Here is a 24,644-nt window from a genome sequence, read left to right as displayed (position 1 = left end):
CTGGCTGAGAGTTGCCCTGCACCCAAAGTCCCCACCAGCCCTGCTGCAGCCCCAAGCCCACAGCCTGTGGAGGAGGAGCTGCACCCTTGTTCCTATCCTCAAGAACAGAGCCCCAAGGGATCTTTCCCTTCCCTACACCCATTGAGAGGGAGGGCTCTCGGTAATGATGAGTGCTGGCAGGAGGGACTGCCCCAGCCATCTGGGGGGCTGTGGGACATGCCCAACCCCTTGTCCTCTCTCCAGCTGGTGAAGGACAAGAGCAGGGCTGAAGAGTACCTGCATCAGAGCCTGCCGTACCTCAAGGACCCTCAGGCCACTGTGCGAGAGGTGACCGTCAGGTTCGTTGGTGAGCCCCAGCCCCTGGAGATCCCCTTTGGGCAGCCTGGGCCCTGTTCCTGCTGCTGTACTGCCCTGTCCCTCCTGTGTGCAAGGTCTCAGCCCTCCCTCTGCCACCACTGTAGCTGGACTTAGTGGCCACTTGGCTCAGTTCCACTCCCCTGGACTGCCAGTAGTTCCTGGGGCCATCCCTGTTAAGGGAGAAGGCAGGGCCAGGCTGCTGGAAGCATGCTAGGGAGCAGCAGCTGATGGAGCTTTGTGCCTAGGGCTGGCTGCAAGGCACCTCCAAAGCATGGAGAAGCTGGATGAGATCTGCAGTGGTGAGTAGGGAGCATGGATGGGAAGGGATGTCTGGGCATCTCTGCAAACACAGGAGTTCATCTTGGTTCTCTTCCTTTAGGTCACAGCCCTTCAGCCCCTGCAGACAGACTGTGATCCCTCTGTCTCTGCCTGGCAGTTCAGCTGACCTGCATCCTGAGGAGTCCAAAGGTTCAGCAAAAACAAGGATTCATCCAGCGAACGTTGTGCTGCTGGTGCCCGGAACCAGGAGGAGGGTAGCTGTGATTTCATAAAGTTGGAACAATTGGCCCCAAACCAATGGTGTCCTTCAGATGTGCAGCATCCTGAGCTGTCCTGCTTGGCCTGTCCTGCTGCCTGTGGGATGACTTTCCCTTCAGTACGTGTTGGCACCAGGCTTATTTGAGAAACTGACCCCTTGGCTGAGGCTTCTCCCAGGAGAAGCTGCATTTGTCCCCACCTGGAAAAAGTCCCCTTACCACACAATGAAGATAGGGCACAGAAAGAATGGCCCCACCTCCGGCATTCCCATGGGTCTCCAAGCATTCAGTGAGGGGTCTGCTGTTGCTGTATTGCCACCTTCCTTCATCATGATGAATTTGAAAGGGTTTCCAAGCAGAGTACCTTGATGTTAAGGGGATCAGAAGGAAACCTCAGGAGTCCTAGAGGGACTGGATGACAAACAGAGAGTCTGTCAACTGCCACTACAACATACCAATGTTCTCTGGAGACAGAGCAGAATATGATAGCTGTGCTTTGCCTGGGCAAAGCAAAGGAAGAAAACAAAGAATATCACCAGTCCTTAGATCCCAGTGGCTGGTCTTGTCATGTGGATGGTCAGGAGCTGGGGCTGAGACAATAAGAAAGGGAGGAGAGTGAGGTGGCCCAGTCCACTCCCTTTTATACTTGGTGCCCACCTCTAATGTTAACAAGAATTTTTTTTTTTTTTTTTTTTTGCACAGACCTCCTCTAGGAGATGAGTCAGGGGGTAGAGTGAGCACGAGCCTCAAGGCAGAGCAACAATTTGGCTCAGAGTGCTGCACCACCTCTGAGCATACCCTCTCCCCTAATCACACCATTTCTGTAGCAATACTCAGAATGTTTGAGGCAAAACTTGCTTAGGTCTGGGCCTCAGCCACACCTGCTCCTTACAGAGGCGCGGAACAGCTCCTGCCGGGAAGCCGTAACCACCAGGGATGGCATGGGGACACTGCTGTCCCCAGTGCTGCCACTGCCTATCTGGGGTGGCCGTATTGCTTGTTCCCCCCAGAGAGGGAAACCTTTCTGCCATGTCAGTTTTAATATCTGGAACAAGCAGGGCTTGGGTGATTGCCAATGGGAAGTACTAGGCTTAGGCATTTTATCTGAATTACAATTATTTTTAAAATCAGTGGTGAGACCTGAAGATCATTTACAAAAAGTGTAATAGTTCAGTAAAATACTGTGAGATTAAAAATTAAAAAAAAAAAAAGGAACTCTCAGAAACCAAATGGTTTCTGTAACTGAATAAGCTTAGGAAAGAATATTACCCCTCATATATTCCTTTATTGTTTTGACAATGTGCCTAATAATAAGGTTTGGGGGAGGAATTGTTTTCTTTTATTTTTTTTTTTAATTTAGTAAGATAAGCTTGAAAATATATTATGTGAAAGCATCATTTTTTTAATGAATTATTTTTGTGCATGCCTATCTAATTTTTGATCATTTACTAAAAAATAACATTGTTGAAGACACTCCTTAAATTGTAAGTTGAAAGAAGGAATTGAGTTACAATTTTCCCCAGTGTTTAGGAACTGTAAATCTGGCCAGGAATGTGAGTAACCAAGTTCAGCTGGCAGCAAGACTAGACATTCTTGTCCACAGGAGAAAGTTACACAGAACCTTTTATGAACACAAAGGAAGAGTGTCTGATTTTGAAAGTTGCTGAGATATATGATTTCTTTGTTTGAATTTGTGAAAAGCAACAGGCAAGTTCAAAATCTTAGTTTTGCTTTTGATCCAATATGTTTACTGAACAGTGTTTTTATCTATATACAGAGTTAGAGATGAAGATTGAGTTTGACACAATTCCAATATCTAGAAGATGCAAAGCATAATAGAAAATGGTTTCAGGTAAAATGCAATTTCAGGCTTCTTGGTCTGTGACTTGGTAATTTTCAATGCCTGCTTTTTCTGTCCAGTGCTTTGTCACATGGCAAATGCATCCACAAGTCTCAATGAAAAACTCTTTGGTTACAGTATATACAAACAAGTTCAGGTTAAACTCAATTACTACCATTCATTTAATGATATAAATAAGAGAATAATTGAGGTTGGAAGGGATCTCTGGACATCATCTGGTCCAATACTCCAAATCAGTCAGGTTTGTCTACAGGAGGCTGCCTGGGACCATGATTAGGTTTTTGAGTATCTCCAAGGGTGGAGGTTCCACAACCTCTCTGGGAAACCTGTGACAGGGCTTGGTCACCCTCACAGTAAAAACTGTTTCCTGCTGTTCAGATGGAACCTGCCAAGTTTCACTTTGTGCCCCACTGGCTCTGCTTCTGCCATTTGGTACCACAGGAAGGGACCTGGCTCTCTCTTCTTTGCACCCTCCCTCCAGGTATTTAAATACATCAGTGAGATCGCACCTTGAGTGTTCTCTACTCCTGTTTGAGTGGTCCCAGCTCTCCCATCATCTCCTCATATGTGAGAAGCTCCACACCCTCCATCATTTTGGCTTTTTGTGGAGCTCTCTCTAGTACGTCCACATCTCTCTTGTGTTGAGGAGCACAGGACTAGACACTGGAGGCACTAGACATGATAACTTTCAATGACTTATGAGATAAAATGTAAAAATATTTGATAATACATTTTTTAAAAGAAATTTGTGGTTTCAGTGGAAACTGGACTTACGTGAACAACCAGCTCTTCCTCTAGATGGCTATAGGAACCCAGCAATTCCTGCATGATATTTCTCCTGATAGGCCTTATCTCACACTTTAGCAACACTGATTTATAACAGCTCTGGTGTTTTCTGATCTCTTAAAATAACCCCTGAAATTTCAAAAAAGTATCTCTAATTCTTATTGCTCTAAATAATCTCGTGTCATGGACAATTTGCCTCATCACTGATAATCCCTGTTTTCTGCAAAATCAGTCTTCCTTTATGGACTTTGGGATTCCTTTCTCCTGTTTCATTATGTTGCAAGTGACTTTCTCTTTGCTTGGCAGGTTTCTTGACTGAAGCTCTATTTTGCCTCTTATTTGATTGTCACTTATTTTAATGTCCTTCTGAAGTGTAAGAGGGGTGGCCTTGTTTTCTTCTTAAAAGGTTGGGAGGAAGAAAGGAGTTTTTTCTTGTTGGAAGCACTGATTCATTGAATCACTTCCAGTTTTAATTTTGAATTAAGATACTAGGGATCTTGGAGACATGTTTTAAATTATGTACATGTTTAAGTGCTTGGTTGCCTTTGAGCATGAATGAATATAGATCAACAAAGTGATGAAAACAGGCAACTTTAATGATACAGTGGTTCTCTGAAATAATTTTCTTTATAAGTGGAACAAAACTTACTCTAACAAATTATTTCAGGCACAGATGCTTAAAATTCTGAAATGGCAGCAATTTAATCAACTTCCCCGTTACCTTCATATGTCAGAAAGACACAGAGTTCATTACAACTTCAAGCAGTGACTTTCTGTCTCCCAGTTTTTGTTCCAGACTGGTAATGTTTTTGACCCTGTAACTATTTAGTAACAGGTTACTCTTGTGGGCTAGAGGTACAAAAAGCCAACAGTTTACAGCTGTCTGAAGCAGTTACTCGATTTGTACAATCTCTTCTTAAGATATTTTTTTTTTCCTTTTGCCATGTATGTCCTAACACGAGATACATACATGTATATCTACATTTCCTGTATGTATATATATACATATGTGTGTGTGTGCATATGCACTTCTGTAATACGTGAGGAACATATGCTTACCCAAGTAGGCCACCAAAGTTAGCAGTGCATAGTAATCTGTGCTATGTCTCAGGGGTGTGTGTGTCACAGTAATAATTTTCAAGGTACAGTTTTGCCTTGCAGATTATCAATCTGTCTGAGTACTCTCCCCTGGGACATGAAAATATTTCCATTTCATTTCCATTAATTTTAAATGAAGTGTTTGGTAGAAGGGTATTTAAATCAGGCTGGTAAACTCGGCACTTTGCATTGGTGTGGGAACTGCTGAAATGAAAGTTGAAGGAGCCAATCTTGGGTGAGCAGAAGGGGGTCCAGTGCAGTGGCTCTGGTGGAAAGTGTGTGAATTAAATTTTAGTTTATTTCTTACTTGCCTATATAGCGGAAAGTTAAACAGAAATCAATACTGAGGTAGCAGTATGAATCACTTCTTGGAGTAGACAAGGCTTTGTTGCAGAAGTTTTGTTTCATGGATCACTTGCAGTCCCTTACCATGGTTCCAAGTGAAAGCAGCTCCTAAATAGTCCCACCAACTTCTACTGGGTTGATCAAAACTGACCTAAATATTCCCAGGTGCAAATCTCAGCAAGTCTGCTCGCATGCTAATAATTCATCAGCTATCCTGTGTGTTGTCATACCTTTGCCAGTGACTAGAAAACCAAGACTTATCACTGTATCCAGCTTCCACTGCAGGGGAAGGACAAGAGTCTGTCCCACACAGGTGACTGTGCAGGCAGGTCCACCCTTAATTAGAGGTGATTACAGAACAGCAGGATGAGTTATTTGCATCTCTTTTTTCTCCTCTAGTTTTCTTCTTCTAGCTGGAAGTTAGAAGAATAAACACATTTGCCCATCTCTTCACATGCAAAATATGTGATACTTTTGTTCTTTTCAGTCACATAAGGTGTCTAATTTACTGTCACACCATAAACATTTGCTTAATAAATGAACATGACCAGCTTGCCATATGACATGGAAATAGATGCCCATAAGAATGAAAGATTAGTTGAAAATGATATAGCCTAAATACACTTCAGGATGTCTTTATTGTAAGATTCTGTCACTAGGATGAATTATGTAAAAAACCACACTGTCTTCTGTAGAGAATTTTGAGGATAATATACAGAATGGAGATATAAACAGGCTTATAATTAGTAAATTATATTAAAAAGGGAAAACAGAAGTTTTATTATTCCTTTGTACTCAAGTCAGAGGTAATATTGCAGTTACTGGACCCTAAAGGAACTGGTCTTATATGCTCCAGTAATTCTACACATGGTAACGATTCTTCTTTTAACATTTGCCATTCATAGCTGCGCTTCTGTGTATATTTTCTGTTTTCCCTGGTTGTCCTTTTTCTGGTATAATGTTTTTTTCACAGGAGTTTTGGCAACTGTTCTGTGCTGATCTTTGTGCTCCAGACAAGCCAATGGCAAGTCTCAAAATGGTGAGAAATACATGCTTCTAAAATGCAAATATATCTGACCCTCTTAGCTCCTCTGCTCAGACCTTGCCCCTTCAGCCATACTTCACCTCAGTATGGTCGGGGACTTAACTGGTATATATGATTTCTATGTTTTTTCGTTACTGTTTCTTGTAAGACGAAAGCATGAAAATCTCTATCAGAAGAACATTGCCTGTATCCCACTGAATAGCTGAAATAACAAAGGACTTTTATGATTCCTAGAATGCTTTTAATCCAGCCTTATTTCAAAGATAAAATATTTTGTTTGCTTTTCTGACATGTTTTGCTAATATATGTGTATATATGCCCGTACACATGTAGACAAACAAGTTCTCCGCTCCCGGGGGGCGGGGGCGGCGGGGCGAGCGCTGTCGTTGTCCCTGGTGCTGAACCGGGAGCGGGCCGAGAAGCTGCGGTCCCCCCAAAGGGTGCGAGGTTACACGCTCCCCCTGCAATCTTTCCTTCATGGGATGTGACACTGGTATCCTCACGGCTGATAGCAGGCTGACGTACTGCACATGCCAGGGTTGCTGTGAGAAGCCCTCGCCCTTGCTTCTGTGTTGTTTACAGGACAATTTGTCTCTTGGAGTAGATGTGGCAATTCCTTTTGTAGTGTGTGAAATGAATAAAGAGGGCTATCCAGAGAAGAAACAGGAGATATGCTGGAACATGCAAGCCACATCTTTAGAGCTTTGTGTCCTCTGATAACCTGATGATATAAACAAAACTTGAACCAAAATAGCCTGTTCCTTAGCAGATAAAACCTAGTTTCCCTGAATTTGCTTTTTGTTTCTCACTCAGACTCTGCTTAGTCAGACTGTGAGTCACAGCTATTCATGCTAAGATAATAATCTTTCATCTACAATTAAGCAATTTTGCACACCAAAGCATTTTCTGTGAGACTTGCTAGTCATACCCTTTATATAGTAGTATTTCTTAATAGTAGTTTGTTCAAACTCTGTGCTTGAATAAACAGAACATTTCAGTATCTATGATGCTGATTTGGAGAGAACTATTTCAGAGCAATTCAGCCATTTGCAGCCATTCAGCCTGGAAAGCATTTTTTAACTTGACCCCTTATACTAGCATCTGTCTAACTGATGTGTCACCAAATGACACAAGCAAAAACGACGCACCACAGCCTTGGTCACGATGAAGAGACTAATTTATCTTTTCTGACTCCAATCTTTTATAGTTCTCAAAAGATGCCAGTGGATTGGAGGGTGAACGTGCCACCTCTCCAACGACACTGGACAGACTACCTGTACATCAAATTTCTCCGCCTCTATGAAACAATGCAAAACAATAGGTTATTTACAGAAAGTTGTGTGAGAAAGTTCTCTACAAGAATGTAAACTCAGAAGGCTTTAGAAAACTCTTGATAACCAGGGCGACATCGATGTGTGAGTTATTTCTTTTTAAAAAAATCCCAAACAACGAAACTACAAGCAAACTAACCTATTTTTACTCTTCCAGATGAAAAGACCCCTAAAACTTGATTCTTTGTGTCATTTTATTTGATATTTTAATTCTACCTATAGGAATCATATGTCAGGAGAAAGAAAAATTATATTGGGCATTGCAATTTGTGCCTTGTATGTATAGAATAACTCCTTGCTCCTTAGACTTTTGTCTTTCCTGCATTATCCTGTGTCATCTCCTATTCTAGTTAATTATCATGGGTCTTTTTCAATTATCAAATTGCACAATAGCTGTCTTGACAGCAAAAACAATGGTGACTTCTTATAATAATGGATAATATGAGTAGATGATGTAATTTTAAGACATTGCTCTGAGTCTGATGACTTCCACAGAGAAAATTCCAAAATAGGAAGGATATACAATATTATTAGTAACTTTGCGTGAAAATGCTGCAGATGTAAAAGATGCATTGACAGAGATTCCTCTCCATATTAATGGCATCCCAAACTCTTTGGACTTTTCCTTTGCAGTTAGGCATTGTGGTTTGATTGGTATCATATCCTACCCAAGATGTAAAAAAGTCAAGGGTTAAGCTCATGAACAATGCAAAGTGGTGAGACGTCTTGAGGGTCAAAGATTCCTCTCCTCAGGTTTCCTTTACACAAAGGGACAGTCAGGATAGTTGATACAAATTAGTGACAAATGTGAATTCGAAGTAAGTACAAAACACTGAACTAAAGAATCCTTATTCTGATAAAAACAATCCACACATGTAGAACATAGATTAACTAAAAAGTAAGTCTTCAGAAGCCACAATGGACCAACTGTCCCAAGTTGCAGGATATACCTGGAAAATCCTGAAACAATATTTCTCTTTTATGCATACATTAGAGAAGAAATCAAGGGAAGGATACAAATAAATGCATTACAAAGCCAGAGTCATTGAGAAGAAGCCTGGTGTTGGAGAATTATATTGTGAGTCATTGGTAGGATTATAGGAGGCAGCTTGAATGGAGAAGTTAGTGGGAACAGGAAAATCAGGCAAAGTCTGGGCAAAGAAACTTGGGGCAAGGATCAAGGATCCAATATAAAAACTCAAAAGTAGTCTTAGTAGCTGAGGAATCTAGAACTACAGAAAATATGGCAAAGAGAAATAAGGACAAGCGTGTGATACACACTGGTGAATGAAACTGGTTCTTTTTGAATGGGTAAAGGAATCTGTATCTTCACCCAAAGGTGATTTCAGAGGATTGCTATTTTACAGACAAAGTATCATGCTGCAATTCCCTTTAGGGCTGATTCACAAAGAAAATGCCAGCTTTCCTACTGTGACAATTTTACTGTTAAGGCCATGTAATGAAGAAGTGATTTTATGTCTGCATTTCTCTCTTTTGTCGCATGTATGCACGTGTGGAAATCAAGCAAAAGGTTGGAAAAGAAGAAAATCTGTTTGATTATGATGTTTATGATTCTCCATTGAAATTGTTTGCTTCTTCTAGCCTTGATGCTAATGAGTCACTCAGAACTCATGAAAAAAAAAGGGTTTCTATTTCATTTACTACATGAATACTAGGAGAGTTCTGCCTGACTCTGTAAACTGACATATAATGGTAAATATGCAAAAATCATGTTGTAAGAATTTCAGCTAAGCAGCCAAATGGAATGTTTTTAACCTCTGCTTCATAAACAATCTGTAAGATCTCTTGTCTCATTAACCCTCTATTTACACAGATCTTATGGAAATAAATGATTTATGAAACCCTTATCTATTTAAAACACTGATATTTTAGAAAGGTTGGTGAGCCAATTCTTAGAAGGATTAAAATAATGTCCAACAAGTAAGGATCATACATCAAATGACAGCAGACAAAATATATATTGATGATAAAATAACATGATAATCTGTTATATATTCTCAACAAAATAGTGTTAGCAGGAAAAGAAATATCACTGGCCTATTATAACAAAAGACTACCAGAATTTCTAAACTCAAAGGAACTAAATTAGTGGTCCATAGGTAGCCTTAATTCTGGTATTTCTTGATGCTGACTTGCTCAACTTTGCACCTGAAAAGGTTCTTTTAGCTTTTTTTTTTGTTTGTTTGTTTGTGTGTGTGACATATATATATATATATAAAACCTGTCTTTCTGCATGTTTGCACAATGCAAATACTCTGGAAGACACTTAAACAACTTCCTTGCAAACAAAAATTTCCAATCCCTGTAGATTAAGCAGACTGGCATGGTTAACAAGATTTCTATATGCCATCCAAAAAGCTAGCTCAGTGGAACAAAGCTTTGTCTGGTTCACAAACACAGCTATCCTCTTTCCCTTTTCTTGACCATGAAGTCTGAATGATGGAAATTTTTGCCCCAGAGCTTTATGTACCCAGGATCTCAAACAACCAAATACATACCGTACTACAAATACTGCCATGGATTATCCATTTTACTCCATCTGCAGAAAATGCTTCAAGAATTGAGTTCACACAGCTTTTATAACAGCAGTCTTTCTAGTGACATGAAAAAAAAACACCCAGAACCATTAAGGCCCAGCCAATTCAATGTACTGTGTGTCCAGAGTTCTAAAAATCATCAAGATTCAACGACTGAAAGTGTCTGCTGACAGATTGTTGGTAGACTGGAGTAGTCAATGAGCAATGAAAGTAAAACTAGAAAATTTCAGTCCATGGAATTGAATTGTGAATAGCAGCACACACCTAATAGTTTATTTTTGTCAGGAGTTGCAAGGTTATCTTAGTTTGAAATGCTCTTATAAAGAGGCTAAACAGGTGGTGACCCTCTGTTGCAATAACATCATCTTTCCATCTCTTCTGCCCTGGGGTAAAATAATTAGTTATTAAACTTCTAATAGCAATTAGCAACATCTTGTGATGTTCTATGATGGAATTATTTTTTATAAAATTATCTACAGGAAATTTTTGAGCCCTCACTGAGTGTGCACTGTCATGGTGCTGAGCACTAGAGAAACATAAAGAGGCAGACAGCCCTGCCCTGAAGAGCTTATTGCCTAAAACAGCTTTTTTCATTTTCTGTTTTTTAAAACTGAGTTCCTTCATCAATGTTGCCTCTGGAATGGATGCCTGAGAAGGGATAAAAGAGGAAAGAAGCATACAAAATATACTCAAAATACAATGGATTTTCTAGTCTCACAGCTGAAAAACCTGTTCTCTTGTATAGTTTCTAAACAAGGAAGGAGACTGCTGCTTCTGCTATACCATGTGTCTCATCTGTTGTGCAGTTGTGTTGTTTCTCCCCCTACAGATGCTATAAGGGCTATTGGATGTCATTATAAGCATGCCCACAGTTATATACTGGTGGCCTTGTGCTCCAGAGAGGATGATGGCATGGGGAAAAGGAGGAGAAACTCTGCCCTTTGTGAAAAAGTAGTTTTGCTTTTTCTACCTTTTGAATATGTCTGTTGCTAAGGGCAATCACTGCTATAAGTTTCAGAGAGCAGCATTTATTGTTTAGCAAATAGATAAAACTAATTGGAAGGTTTACAGTACACCTTGGGATTCAGACCCAGAAGGGTAACTAGTTGGACAAAAAGCACAAAACCATGTTTTGAAAGTGCCATCTAGTGGCTTCCTACGAGGGTTTTTTTTTTATGTCAGAAAATGAAGTTCATCTCCCCAAAATTTGGGATCAGACCAATGCTGGCTTCAGAGTCAGGGCACTGAGTGGTGGGACCTTGGTAGCTATTTGCAGCCTCAATGAGAAGTGCAAATGCTGTAACCTGGCTCAGCTGGAGGGTGTGACAGGGAAATATGTGCAAATGTACCAGGAATGGGGATGTGAAGCTCACTGCTGCACCTGGATGGGAAAATGGATGTGTGTGTGTGGAGATATACAAATAAAAGGCACATAGAAAAAACTGAGGTTTATTTTACTGTTGGCAGGCCACCAGTTTTTTTCCAGGAGACCACAGCCCCTAAATCCCCAAATTAAGGTGATTAGTTATAGAAATGTTTTTCTGAATTGCTGTTCTTAAATACCTTATAATATGACTGCAGACCTATAACGGTCTCCAGAGACAGAGTGAAAATCACTGATGCACATTTCCTTAGAAACATAGGGACAAAACAACTGAGTCAAACTGGATGGATTAGATTTTTAGCAAACCAGTGGCAGTTTTGTTCAGATGGAGTTCATGGCTTTGTAACTAGAAAACTGCAGAAAGGAAACTAATCTTTGTTTTCAACCAGATTTTGCTGCTGCAAAGCCAAAAGCTTCATAGCTATGTGTAACAACTTCAAACTGAATTAATTGGTTCCCAAGAGCCACTGAACTCTATATGAGCTCTCGGTAGCTTTATTACTGTATAGTTTGGAGTTCTTTGTTTGGTATTAGTTCCTTGTAGAAATCATCTCTTTGATTACTGATCCTTTTCTGTAACTGACAAAGGTGTTGTAAGCCAATATAAACCAATGTATGACTTCATCTTTAACAGTTTCAGAAGACCGGAAATCATTCTAGGAAATTATAATTTTAATTCACTTGCCATTAATTTAAAACTCAATTTTTCTTCAGGGTTTTGCTCCTATGGCTGGAATAAATGGACTATTTATTCCTAGTTCCATTTACAAACATCTATCAGAATGAGTGACACTGAAGAAAGGTAAAACCTCTGCAAGAAGCAGTTAGATAAGCAGAAAATTTATATTCGTGTATAATTTAAAGGCAAAGTATAACTGTCTTGAAAGTGGTCCCGAATTATATTTCATTCAATACCAAGAGTGTTTTTCTGCAGTTCTATTTTCATGTGGCACTGGTGGCTGAATATATGATGAAATATATGGTTCACAGAAACACCTTGTTTAGCTCCAGTTGTGCTCTGAAACTTGTCACTTCGATGTGCTTAATACAAATATTTAGTTAGACATATGTTGTTTGGGGTTTTTTCAGACTATACATCCTTTTCTGAATTGGGGTCAGAGTAATAATGATTGCACTATACATAAAAATAGATGTTCATGTTGTTGCTATATCTGTTTTTAATAATTTAGGAGACACTCAGGCACCATGGTGTTGAGGCCTAGACATTCTCCTTAATCTTCTAAGATCCAAATAAATGATAAAACATATGATAAAAATCCGAAAGGAAAGGAACCCACAAAGAACCATCCGGACAGGAATCTCAAAGACCCATGGAAATAAGTCTGTTAATTTAATTCAATATTACACTTTCCCAATCTTTAGAGTTTAAATTAGTTACATCTGAAATGTTAGGAGGGAACATCAATTTCTTGGTTTTGATAGATATCTTGATATTAAACCAAATTATGTCCCCTGAAATGAGGAATATGTGAGTGATAAGGAGCCATAAAGCTAGGGAGAATGTCTCTGTTTTCCTAATTCTACTGATGCATAAAATTATGCTAAAAAATTGATGTTTTCCTGCCTCTCCCACACAAATATTTTGGATATTCATTCTCTAATCAAAATCATTATCAAATGAAAGAAACTCTTCCCAGAAAACATTTTCAAAAAGAGAAGTTTTTTTTCTGTAAAGCTTGAAAAAAATAATTCTTTACCTCACCACAGAACATTTGCAAAAGCAAACTGCAGATGCTTCCTCAAGTTCTAGTCATACGACCTTTAATTTAAAATGTGTTTCTTTTTAAAATGTGGCCTATAAACATGCTTGGGGGAGCTCGACAGAGTTGTTTAGAAGACAGAAATTTGAGACATGTGGTTGAAATATGGTGAGGAGAAAAATAGAATGCATCACATTAAGGACATTGAGAGTAATTTCAAATGTTATTTTCTAATGATTTTCTCTTCTAATGGGATCCTGGAGAGACAAGGGACAAAGGCAATAAGGTACATGGCCAGCAAGCTAATTGGCTTCAATATTTGTCATTTATTGTTTGTACTTAGCCTTTAAGTTTGTAAAACAAAACCTTCTGAGGTAAAGCACTCAAGCAAACAACTGTCAAACTCTTTGTCTGCTGTTCTGATCTTCAAGATGACAAAGGAAATGGTGCTTTGCCTGTATAGATTCTTCTGCTTATAGGTGATCTATTAATGAATTGATAGAGTTTGTTATATTAGTGAATTTGACAAAGGAAAAAAAGTAATCAGTACAAAATTTTATACTGGGCTATTGCAGTCTGTTAATTGTTAATTAGCCTGTTAATTGTTGCATTAATTGTCAGTCTCAGCAGAGGGAGGACTAGAGAGGTGGTTAGGGGCAAAATCAGAGTTTAATCTCTTGTTGCCAAAGAACTTCTGTTTAGGCATCTGCCACTGCCTCTGCAGTCTGGACCCTACTCTCTACTGCCAGCATACCCTCACTGACAAGTAAGAGAAGGAAACTGTTGTACTGCAAAAGTGTAAGATTATTGCATCTTTAGGTTTCTGCATGGTTCATAGGTTTTGTCTGGTAGAGGAACAGAAACCTTACATCAAGCTGATATTAAAAACTCAAATAAGGCCCAGGCATTGCTCCTTCCTTTGCTACAGCTGTAGTGCGTTTGTGCCTTCTGTCTGGTAGGAGATCTACACAGCCTCTACTGGAGCTGGCAAGACTTCTCCTTAGCTGTGATGTGGTGTGAGGACAGGTTGCTGCAGGAGGGAGAAAATCCCTTGGTGGACTGTGTCATAATGAAGTGACCTGCAGGTCTTGCCAGGGGATGTAAAGTACCCCCAGCCACTGTCTGCCTGCTCTGCATCCACAGAGTGGGAGAGGGACCTCTGGGAAAACTCACACCATTTCCCAACTCACCTCTTTGCAAAGAGAAGGTACCTGAGGAGCAGATTCCAATTTCCTCCATGCTGAGGCTCTTATTTCTTCTAGCCATAGCAAGGAGGAACAAGGAAAATATACCCTCTGCAAGTTCCCTCTGTAGCCACATCAGCCAGCCACAGCCTTGCAGTGGGGAGCCTTAACTAATGGATTTTTCCCTCATGATGCCACAGAATGAGGGGCAACCACACAACACTCTGCAGTACACCATGCATTGGACTGTCAGTGGAAAACAGCAGCATTAGTAGTCCTGGAAAAAGTCTGAGCTTCTGTCTCCCTTTTTTATTTTTTTAAGAAAAAGTTGTTTTCAGGATTTCTATTTCAGAATTTGTTCACAGTCTTTCAAAATACCACATGACTGTACACATCTTTCTTAAACCATTTCCACAAAGCCCACGTATTAGCCCAAGTTAGGTATGCAGCTGCCTCCTTGCTTTCAGAGCTCTGCTCTGGGTCATGGCCAAGCCCCTTGCAAATAAATTGTTGGAGGTTTTCTACAGGCAGTAAAGAGAGGCTACTGTAACCACCTCTGTTACCCATCAGCGAATTTACTGGAAACCTGGAGACATGTGTGACTGGCCAAATACTCTTTCTGGAGAGAGCACAACGTTCCCTTACAGAAAATAATTTAAAAGGCATTGCAATTTGCCAAATGATGTATCCAGATTGATAGCTGTGTGAAGAAGAGCCTCTTTGTTGACTGCCTTTCTAGAAGACTATAAATTCTGCCAAAAAGTTAACGGGAGAGGTGTGTATGGAAACGGCACCAACTATTTAGCCATTCTGAAGTTTAGGACTCTGGATGAAATTCTGGTTTGTGAAATGAAGACTATCTTTCCTTCTTTCATCCTCTTGTTTTGTTTATAGGAGATGGTAGAATCAATAAAAGTTCAACAATTGTTCAATAAAACTTCAAGAGGTGAAAGTAAATGTAACAAATTGGATACAATGAGTTCTAGAGCATTTCTCTCTAAAACAGTCCTCATAGTTTGACAGAGTAGAAAGGCACAGACTGATTGTAACAAGTATTTGGTGCATTAAGAACTAAAAATGTACTTTGGTTAAAAATAAGAAAAGCACGTGTTTTACAGCAGATATAAGGATGGTACCTTAATTCATCAAATTAAGTAGAGACTTGCTGCAGAGTGCTTATGGATTGCAGACTTTATAAGGAAGAACATTCTCTGAAAAAGCAAACAGGAAACCACATTTTAAAAATGATAACTGAACATATGGAGATTTTCACATGCATGATGCGAAGCGAGGAGTGTGTGTTACTGAGAGGCAGTGCTATAGCTGATTCTGAGTCACAACAGGCCTGTGTCAGACTCCAAAGCACTGCTCTACCCTAAACTGGATTAAAGAGCTCATGTCTCAAACCAGAGCTGGATTACAAGACCTGGGGAGCCACTTTAAAATGGTGTTCAGATATCTGTGTTTTGACCTACAATGTTTATTATTTGGAAGTGTTTCTTTAATCTAGTAAGAGGCTATGGAGAAAAAGCAAACCGGAATACTCCCAAATGGCCAGGAGAAGACCATCAACCAGCAAAAGCTTGAGATTTCATAAAGGAAAATGCTCAAAGCACTAACTTTGAAAACTACTGCAACAGTTAAGAGCAAAGTTGGCTTTGCTCATATGAGCTGAGACTAGCAGCATTGAAAAGTAAAGAGGATGTTTTTGGAGTGAAAAGGACTTTCAACAGGGTCTCTCTTAGGAAGGAGAGGAAATTGGAAAAATCAAGCTAGGAATATCTGAAGAAGACATAAAAGTTCCCCTTGCAGAGACATGCCATTATGCGATGTCTGCAGCTGCAGATACACTCCTGCTGGGCTGGCTGAGCCATAGGTTATCTGCCTAAGCTGTAAGGCCAGGACCATAAAAGTGCTAAACCGCAAGCAGCAGGATCCTGTGCAGACAGCTCAGCCTCCAGGTTATCCAAATGGATAATTCAGCCACAGCGCTGCAGCACGAGTTTAGCATGAGGAAGCCCAAGACATTTCCATAGCTCTGCACCTTTGTGCTTGCTGAACCCATTGTCCCTGGGTTAGTGGATATAGCAGCTCCGGCTGCTCTGAGGGAATGCACTAGCTGCCTGCTGTATATATTTGATAGAAATTTTAGAAAAAAGCCAAAGGAGCTGTCTAGACTGCTATTGGGGATTGTTGCCAGTGCTGTCTGTGTATGAGTCTGGGCTACTGTGCAATTCAGTCACTGAGATGATGTTATGAAATGTTGTCTCTCCTCACTTTTTCATATTTCATAAGCTGTGCAAGTGGATCAGTTCGATGAAGAACTGTGCTGCTTTAGCCCAGAGGGTACCACCATTACACAGAATCATAGGATTGGTTGGAAACGACCTCTGAGATCATCAAGTCCACCTGTGACCCAACACCATGTTATCAACTAGACTATGGCACTGAGTGTCACATCTAGTCTTTCTATACATGTTTCCAGGGATGGTCACTCCACAACCTCCCTGGGCAGCCCATTCCAATGTCTAACCACCCTTTCTGTGAAGAAATTCTTCTTAATGTCCAACCTAAAGCTCCCCTGGCACAGCTTAAGACTGTCCTCTTGTCCTGTCACTAGTTACCTGGAAGAAGAGGCCAATCCCCACCTGACTATACCCTCCTTTCACACAACTGTAGAGAGGATGAGGTCATCCTTGAGCCTCCTTTTCTCCAAATTGCACAACCCCAGCTCCCTCAGCTACTCCTCATAAAACTGGTGCTCCAGACCCTTCATTTCCCAGTGACATCTTATTATCTACTCAATTACATGATCTGTTCTATCTGCTGCTCCACCCTGCACGTGTGGAGGCATGTCCTAAGGACTGGGATTTGCCTGACAGTGTGATAGCAGTGATGTGTATGTGTCTATGTCTGTCTCTAAGTAAATATATATTTTTTTTTACATCTCAGCTGCTTATTGGAGCGCCTCTGTCAGTCACACCGCCAGAGTGCCGCCGGTGCAGAGCCGGGGCAGGCAGAGGCGTCGTGGGCCGTGCACGGATCCCTGTCCCGGTGCCGGTCCCGGCTGCAGCACCGCCGTGTCGGCGGCTCCGGGCGCCCGGCAGAGAGCGCTGATGCCGCTGATGAGGCGGCGACCGGCACCTGCTCCACACACGTGTGTTTGCACACATTTTACATATCTTTTTCCTGCTAAACTGCTGGGTTTTGCTCTATTTAACGGGGTACAGCGGTGACGAGAATTCCTCCCGCTTTGCCCAGGGCTGGGCGGGAGGGCAAGAGCACACTGGGACCTGGTGCAGAGTGTTTACGGCCGCCCCCATCTTCCCGCAGGGAAAAGCTTTACAGTTCCACCTGGCAGCTGTCTCCAAAGAAATAAAACGAATAAGTCCGTTCTAATTTTTTAAAACGAATTTTCTACCAAGCATCTGACTAGTAAGTAATTAAGGTGATTGCTGCCATCCCCTCTGGACCTTTTTTTTTTTTTTTTTTTTTTTTTTTTTTTTTTTTTTGTGATGGCCACTGTGGAAGCGTTTGGTAGGGTGGAGGTAGCAAAAAGGTTTTATGCTGGTCCACACCTCACTGGGTTTTGTATGGCACTCCCTTTACTCCCCCTGAAGTTTTCCAGATCACAGCCTATCGCCTATAAACATAAAATACACCCTTTGTGCCGTTTGGGGTTGCTGTAGGCTGTCACAAGTGTGCTTTATAGAGGCTGATTTTAATTTTGCCACCCAGGAGAGCAATAGTCCCAAGGAAATGAAGCATCTTTCTGCTATTGTTATGTATCTGAAGGAAAAATCCTGGCACATAATTGGCTAAAAAATAGTAGTGTGATGAGTCAATAAATTTCTATTGTGTAGCTTTCTCTGAGTGAACAATGCTGTGTTCTGGGCTAGTGTTAAACAATTACTTCACATATCATGCAAATAAGCACATCTTAGATGGATACATCTGGGGGTAGTAGAAATTATTCATGTCTGGCCAATCAGACAACAGTTTTTATTTATTTCAGTGTTTAACAGAATACCTCTCTGAGCTCTGGGAGACCTTGTGAGCAATTGAAAATACAATAACTTTACAAGGAGAGCCAGCAGTTTTTCCTCACTCTCCATCCAGAATAATAATATATGACAAAATACCCTGTTCCCACAACGATTATCCTTTCTATCCCCAAGTGTTCAAATAGATAGCTGGGCAGGATTGACAGACCAATTCACTGTCTTGCCGTTTGGGCTCCCTACCCTTTCTTTAGTGGAAGAGTTTTTTGCATTAACATTTCTACCAGAACAAGGCAGAAAAAGAGATGAGTCTGTCCAGGAGTCCACCAGAAATGAGCAATAAGGACAGAACACAGTTAGTGTCAATGCAACTGGCTGTGTTGAGGAAAGTAGGAGAAAACAGAATGCGAATCAGCCATATTGTTTCTTTTGAATTTCAACCATCATCTCCCTCTGTGGTTCTATTTAAAGGCAAAATATTTTATCTTTGATTGTGCACGGTAAAAACCTTTACAAGGAAGGTACCTTCATCTTTGGTACTCACCATTATGCTTGAGTTGTTTGGAGTAGTTCTGCGTAAATTCCTGCAGCTATTTTTATTGTTTTGTGTTACAATAGTGCCTAGAAATCTGAACTGTGTTTGCTAGATGCTGTTCAAATATGTACTACGGGACAATCCCTCCCCAGAAGGTTTTCAGGCTAGCTCTTTACTGAGAATAGAATTAAATTCCTGGATTTCATTTCTTGGTACATTTGAGTTCTTGAATCTCAAGAAAACTTTATTTTTCTCTGTTCTCATTTAATCCCAGTTATTGCCTAATTAGAAGTTAATGTTTTTTGAGGGGGGACTACCAAGAGAGTTTTCAAGCAATGTGAAGCATGCAGAGTTTTGAACTAAGTCTCTACAGATGGTGCATGCCTACAGACCCCACTAGATCTCTCTAAGGCATTAAGGAAAAGTTTAGTATTTTTCATTTTGTGCAGGGAGATTAGTGGTCCCCAGCTGTGCCTGAGACCATCCATTCTTCACAGCTGGCCCTTCTTATTAATCCCCAGGAAATAGCCTATGTTCTAATTTGGTGATTTTTAAATACAAACTGAGCAAAATTCATTGAAACACAATAGTGGAAAAATTGAAATCATACTTTGTGGTGGATCACATTTGTGAAGAAGTAACTTTTGTGGGTGTAAAGAAGTAATATCCCAGGTTCATCTCTGGTGTTTATTTTGAAGTATTGTGGTAAATGTAATCAGACAACATAAGCATCCCAAGTACACTCCTTCCTGAACCCAAATTCATTTTTTTTCTGGCTGATGTTTTTTGATTTTACATGGGAAGAGAGATGTCAGCACAGAAAAGCACTGATCATAATAACAACTGAATTAACAGTCCAGAAGACTGTTAATCTTAATGATGCCAAAACCCAGGAAACTAATGCTTTGTTTTTATTCATGTTCAAAATTTGAAGTGGGTTGCTCTACATGTGTTTCCTGAAAAGGTGAAGTTTCTCAGGACTGTCAACTCTGACAATGAATAATCAGCAGATAATGACAATGGAGGGCTCATTAGGGTCCTATGTGCTTTCTAGCCAGGTAGGTCTGGCTAAAAACCAGTTCTAGCTTCTCTGTTTTTCCAGTGCATAGTCTCCATCTGCAAGGACTGTGCCTGGCTGTCAGTGCTCCAATGGGAGTTCTCTTAGTTTGCGTGTCTGAGGCCTTGAAGCAGACACTAATTTTCTCCTAGTTCATTCCCAGCTGGTGCTTGGCTATTTCCAAAATTCCAATTACTTCAGCACTCTAATTTATCATCCTGCTGGTCAAGAACAAATCACAGTTAAAGCAGAAAGTGCAATGCTTTGCAAAAGAACTTGCTAAAAACACATGCTTTTCTCATAAGCCATGTAAAAGAGTTAAAGAGTGAGTTGCAGGAGAATATAGTCTTGCAGCCTTCACCTTACAACTCCTAAAGATTCTGAGGGCTTTCATCACTATGAAGAAAATCATCACTGAGGAAAATATGCCGAGCTGTTCTTGTTCCTGCATCCCCAGACTGCTGATTTCTGTCCAGCTCTCATCCTTAGGTTGCATCTGCACTTAAAGGTCTTTATTTGTGAATGCCACTTCTTTTTCTTATTTTCTGTTGTGGAGTTTTTATTGAACCGGTTCTTCTTTAGGGATAGCTGGGCAGAGAATTGGGTTCTAACAGTGCTAAATCCTTGCCTTACACCGTGGCAGAGCCATTCATCTGCCAATTGCCAGCAATGGTTTGGTTTTACTTTAACACTGTTAGCTGTTAAGGTGAGGCTTTAGCACACAGTGAATAGTATTTCTCCAAGAAAAAAAACAACAACAAAACACTGTGAGACTAATTTTTTCTTTTTTTTTTTTTTTTCCTTTTTTTTTTTTTTTTTTTTGGTTTATTTTTTTTCCTAAGGCAGTTGAAATTTGGATTTTCCAGTATAAAAAACCAAAACAACCCTCTGATCTCCCCATCACTAAAGATGCTAAAATGGTTGTGCACGAGGAAATAAAAGTGCCCAAATGAGGGGTTTTCTTACACTTCTATGGTCTCCTTGCCCTTCCTAAAATGTGACTGCATAGATGAGTAATCAAATGTGGCTTGCATCTATTTGAGGCAAAAAAGTTCTCAATCCTGTATGTTTTTCAACAACTGGATGAAAATGGGCATGTGAAAATCTTAGGCTGTGAAATACTCATCATTTTTCTTAGCAGTCCACCTAAATATTGAAAATTACATGTTAAAGTTGAAGTTATGTGAAACATTTTTAAATGCCATAATGGTTTTCTTTGGTGTTTGCAGTAAAACACACCTTTTATTTCTTTTGAACTACTAAGTCTTATTTTTGTTCTCTTTAAACATGTAGAGTAGCATGTTAATCAGAAAATTTAGTACCTGAACCTCATCCATTGTAAAACAGTGTGGTTTCCTGCATTTCTCCCACAAAGGGTCTAATCTGGGAATTGTTTTATTTACAGTGATTGGGGAACTGTATGACTTCTGAGAGTGTTCTTTGTCCTTGCATGGAGGCATACCTCATGTGACATGGCAGGAAACTTTGTGACTTCTTTTTCACATGGGACCATTTATGAGCATGAAACACAGGCTGCATCTCAAATAGCAAATTAGTTTTGCAGCATGGGTGTGTTTCTGAAGCCCAGGTCCTGAATGTCCTCTCTCACAGGGTTTACTTTCATGTCTACAACTTACAAGGTTGCTTTCACACCACACAGAACTGGAAGATGCTGTCTCGTGGCCGTGCTCCACCTGCTAACCAGTGTTCCATCCATGGGAGCGCATGAGAACTAAAGGCAAGTAACGTGCCTTGAAATGTGTTTAGCACAGACATCTTGTGCTTGGCCCCAACAATTTCAGGCCGCTCCACTTGTTAGTGCAGCCATAACTTGGGGCTCATGATATACAAAAGCCAAAATAGGGGACGAGTGAGTGTGTTATTTAATGTGTACCTCTTTTTCATAATATATTCGTTATCTTGAAAATTTAGCAGAGGAATAATGGACAGGGGATACATTAACCCTAGGTCTGTAAACTGCAAACTTGTACCTCATTTCAGAGAATATATCAAAGAACTTTTTGTGTTTTGTCAAGCAAAGACAGCACATCAGGGAGAGACATTATTAATTGCTAATTAGAACAAAGTGCCCTGACATTTTTTAGGTAGGAGACATTTGTATCTATTGTTCATCATTAAAGTATTAAAAAAATCTTACCAAAGTCCCTGCAGTGTTAGTTCAAAGGTAGTTATTTACATTTGCAGGTTAAAATCTTAGTAGTAACATCTTGCATGGACCAGCACTTACAACTAATTGCCCTTATTACTATACTAACTTTTTTTTTTTTTTGCATGTATGCTCCTGTCCTCTGGTTTACCTTAGAAAGTAGCCTCAGAGCTGATTCTATCGCTGCTGTAAATGCACAGAGAGTAAAATAAAGGCATACTGTGCCCCCAAACTAATTTAGCATTTGAATTTGGTTTTTGTAATTTAAAATACTATGAAAGAAATGCATAAGTACATATTCATAAAATCTGCACTTTAGAGTATTAAACAGTGATTATTAGCCTTTGAAATATCATGAATAAAAATGGAGGAATTCATTTTTATACAGTGAATTTCCAACAGACTTTAAATATACATGTTGAATGAGTGGAACTCAGTGTTTCTGAACAGTAAGTCTAAATCCAATCTTCATGTCAGTTTTGAGAGAAAACAGATCTGCTTCAGGAAAGTAGCAGATCAAACACCCAACCTAGCATTACAGTTCTAAGTTTGGAGATGGCCAGGCTTTTGCAAACCAGTACTTCCAGTGAAGTTAATTTTGCTAAATTTAGTGAATCAAATGAAAAAGCAAATGAAAACTTGAATCTGTCTTTACTTTGGTTTATACTGAAAAATAATGTAGTCAACTGTATAATTGCTTATTACCTGGTAACCGCAGACAGATACACCCTGCTCGTTGCAGCCTGCTGGGATCTTAGCTTTTCTAGGATTTTTATTTGAATTAAAGTCATATATGTGGCAGTATAGCAATTAACAAGGGACACGTTTGTGATGTAAGTCATTGAATCATAGAATATATTGAGTGGGAAGGTACCCATCAAGATCATTGAGCCCAACTCCTGGCCCTGCACAGGACATCCCTAGGGGCACACCATGTACCTGAGAGCATTTTCCAAACACTTCTTGAACTCTGCCAGGCTTGGTGCTGCGACCACTTCCCTGGGGAGCCTGTTCCAGCGCCCACATACCCTCCAGGTAAAGAACCTTTCTCCTGATAACCAGCCTAAACCTACCCTCACTCAGGTTCATGCTGTTTCCTTGAATCCTGTCACTGGTCACTGGTCAAGAGTTAAGATTGGTACCTGGCCCTCCTCTTCCCCCTGGGAAGAAGTTGTAGACTGCAACAAGGTCCCCCCTCAGCCCCCTCTTCTCCGGACTGAACAAACCTCATATGGCTTCCCCTCAAGGCGCTTCCTATCCTCCTTTGGATGGTCTCTAATTGCTCAATACCTTTTTTGTGTTGTGGCACCCAAAACTGCCCCTGCAGCACTCGAGGTGAGGCCGCCCCAGCTCAGAGCAGAGCAGGACAATTCCCTCCCTTGCCTGCCTGGCCATGCTGTGCCTGATGCCCCCCGGGACATGCTTGGCCCTCCTGGCTGCCAGGGCACTGCTGACTCATGTTCAATTTGCCATCCACCAGGACCCCCAGGGCCCTTTCAGCAGCACTTCTTTCCAGCATCTCATTCCCCAGTCTTTATATATAACAAGGGTTGTACTGTCCCAGGTGCAGAATCCAGAACTTTCCCTTGTTGGATTTCATACAGTTGGTGATTGCCCATGTCTCTGATTTGTCACGCTCTCTCTGCAGGGCCTCGCTGCCTTTGAGGGAGTCAATTCCTCTCAGCTTTGTATCATCTGTGAACTTGCTCAGTGTCCCTTCCAGTCCTACATCCAAGTAATTTATGAAGATTTTGAAGAGCACAGGGCCGAGGATGGGGCTCTGTGGAACCCCACTAGTGACAGGTCACCAGTCTGATGTCACTGTAACCCTTTGTGCCTGACCCGTGAGACATTTGTTCACCCATTGCATGATGTGTTGTTTACCCAGCTGTGGGCTGGACCTTTTGTCCAGAAGGATCCCATGAGAGACCGTGTCAAAAGCTTGCTGAAGTCCAAAAAGATTACATCAACTGGCTTTCCCATATTGGCTAGGTGGGTCATTCACTATGTTATCCTTCTTCTCAAAGACACACAAAAATGTAGGTGCGTGAGCCTTTGGGTTTGTCATCACATGAGTGTCAGAGGAGACAGTGTGGAATTTCAGGAAGAACAGCTCCACTCATAGCACTGTAATGATTTTGTTTCTTTACGTCAAGAAAATTATGATGGGCCAGAATCTGTAGACAGGATCTTCATTTACCTCTATAGACATAGAGTAATAGACTGTGAATTTAGTTGTTGTCCTCTTCCCTCTGTGACATTTACAATATCTTTTTTTTTGTTTCCTGAAAAGCTAGCTGACCCCATAACCTTGAAAGCCACCTGTAATTAGAAAAATTCCTGTAATTTAGAATGACATCATATTAATTGTAAAAATATATGTATTCCCAATGTTGCCACCTTAAAAAGATAAGTTACAAGATTGTTTGTTTACATTTTGTTTTGTGGGAAATTTTTTCTTAGGTTTTGGATGCTGATGGCACCCTAAAACAGTCTGGTGTTAACAAATGCAAAATTGCTCTGCTTCTGCTTTGAACTAGTCTGTCATCGTAACCTGTTGTCTCAGGCAGAGCTTCTGTCTGCGTGCCATTGGGACAGTTGCTGTCACCCTTGGAGTGAGGTAGAGAAAGCCTTTAACTCTTTGCAGTGTCTGGATGAGTGTGGCCTGACATACCTTG

The 24,644-nt window shown here is 40.6% G+C and overlaps 1 long non-coding RNA gene across 2 annotated transcripts; it reads left to right on the top strand.

Annotated features, from left to right (window-relative positions):
- The first annotated feature begins 941 nt into the window (after nt 1–941).
- On the top strand, nt 942–12,147 carry LOC128792778 (uncharacterized). Of its 2 annotated transcripts, none has more exons than XR_008432555.1 (4): nt 942–1,012; nt 2,671–2,745; nt 5,957–6,022; nt 12,016–12,147. It is a non-coding gene; the product is annotated as an uncharacterized LOC128792778 (long non-coding RNA). The 2 variants fall into 2 exon arrangements; XR_008432554.1 differs by lacking the exon at nt 12,016–12,147 and adding an exon at nt 6,177–6,264.
- Nucleotides 12,148–24,644: the final 12,497 nt, after the last annotated feature.

The sequence above is a fragment of the Vidua chalybeata genome, chromosome 1, assembly GCF_026979565.1.
Source record: "Vidua chalybeata isolate OUT-0048 chromosome 1, bVidCha1 merged haplotype, whole genome shotgun sequence".
Lineage (NCBI taxonomy): Eukaryota > Metazoa > Chordata > Aves > Passeriformes > Viduidae > Vidua > Vidua chalybeata.
This window is presented reverse-complemented; position numbering and strand designations above follow the sequence as displayed.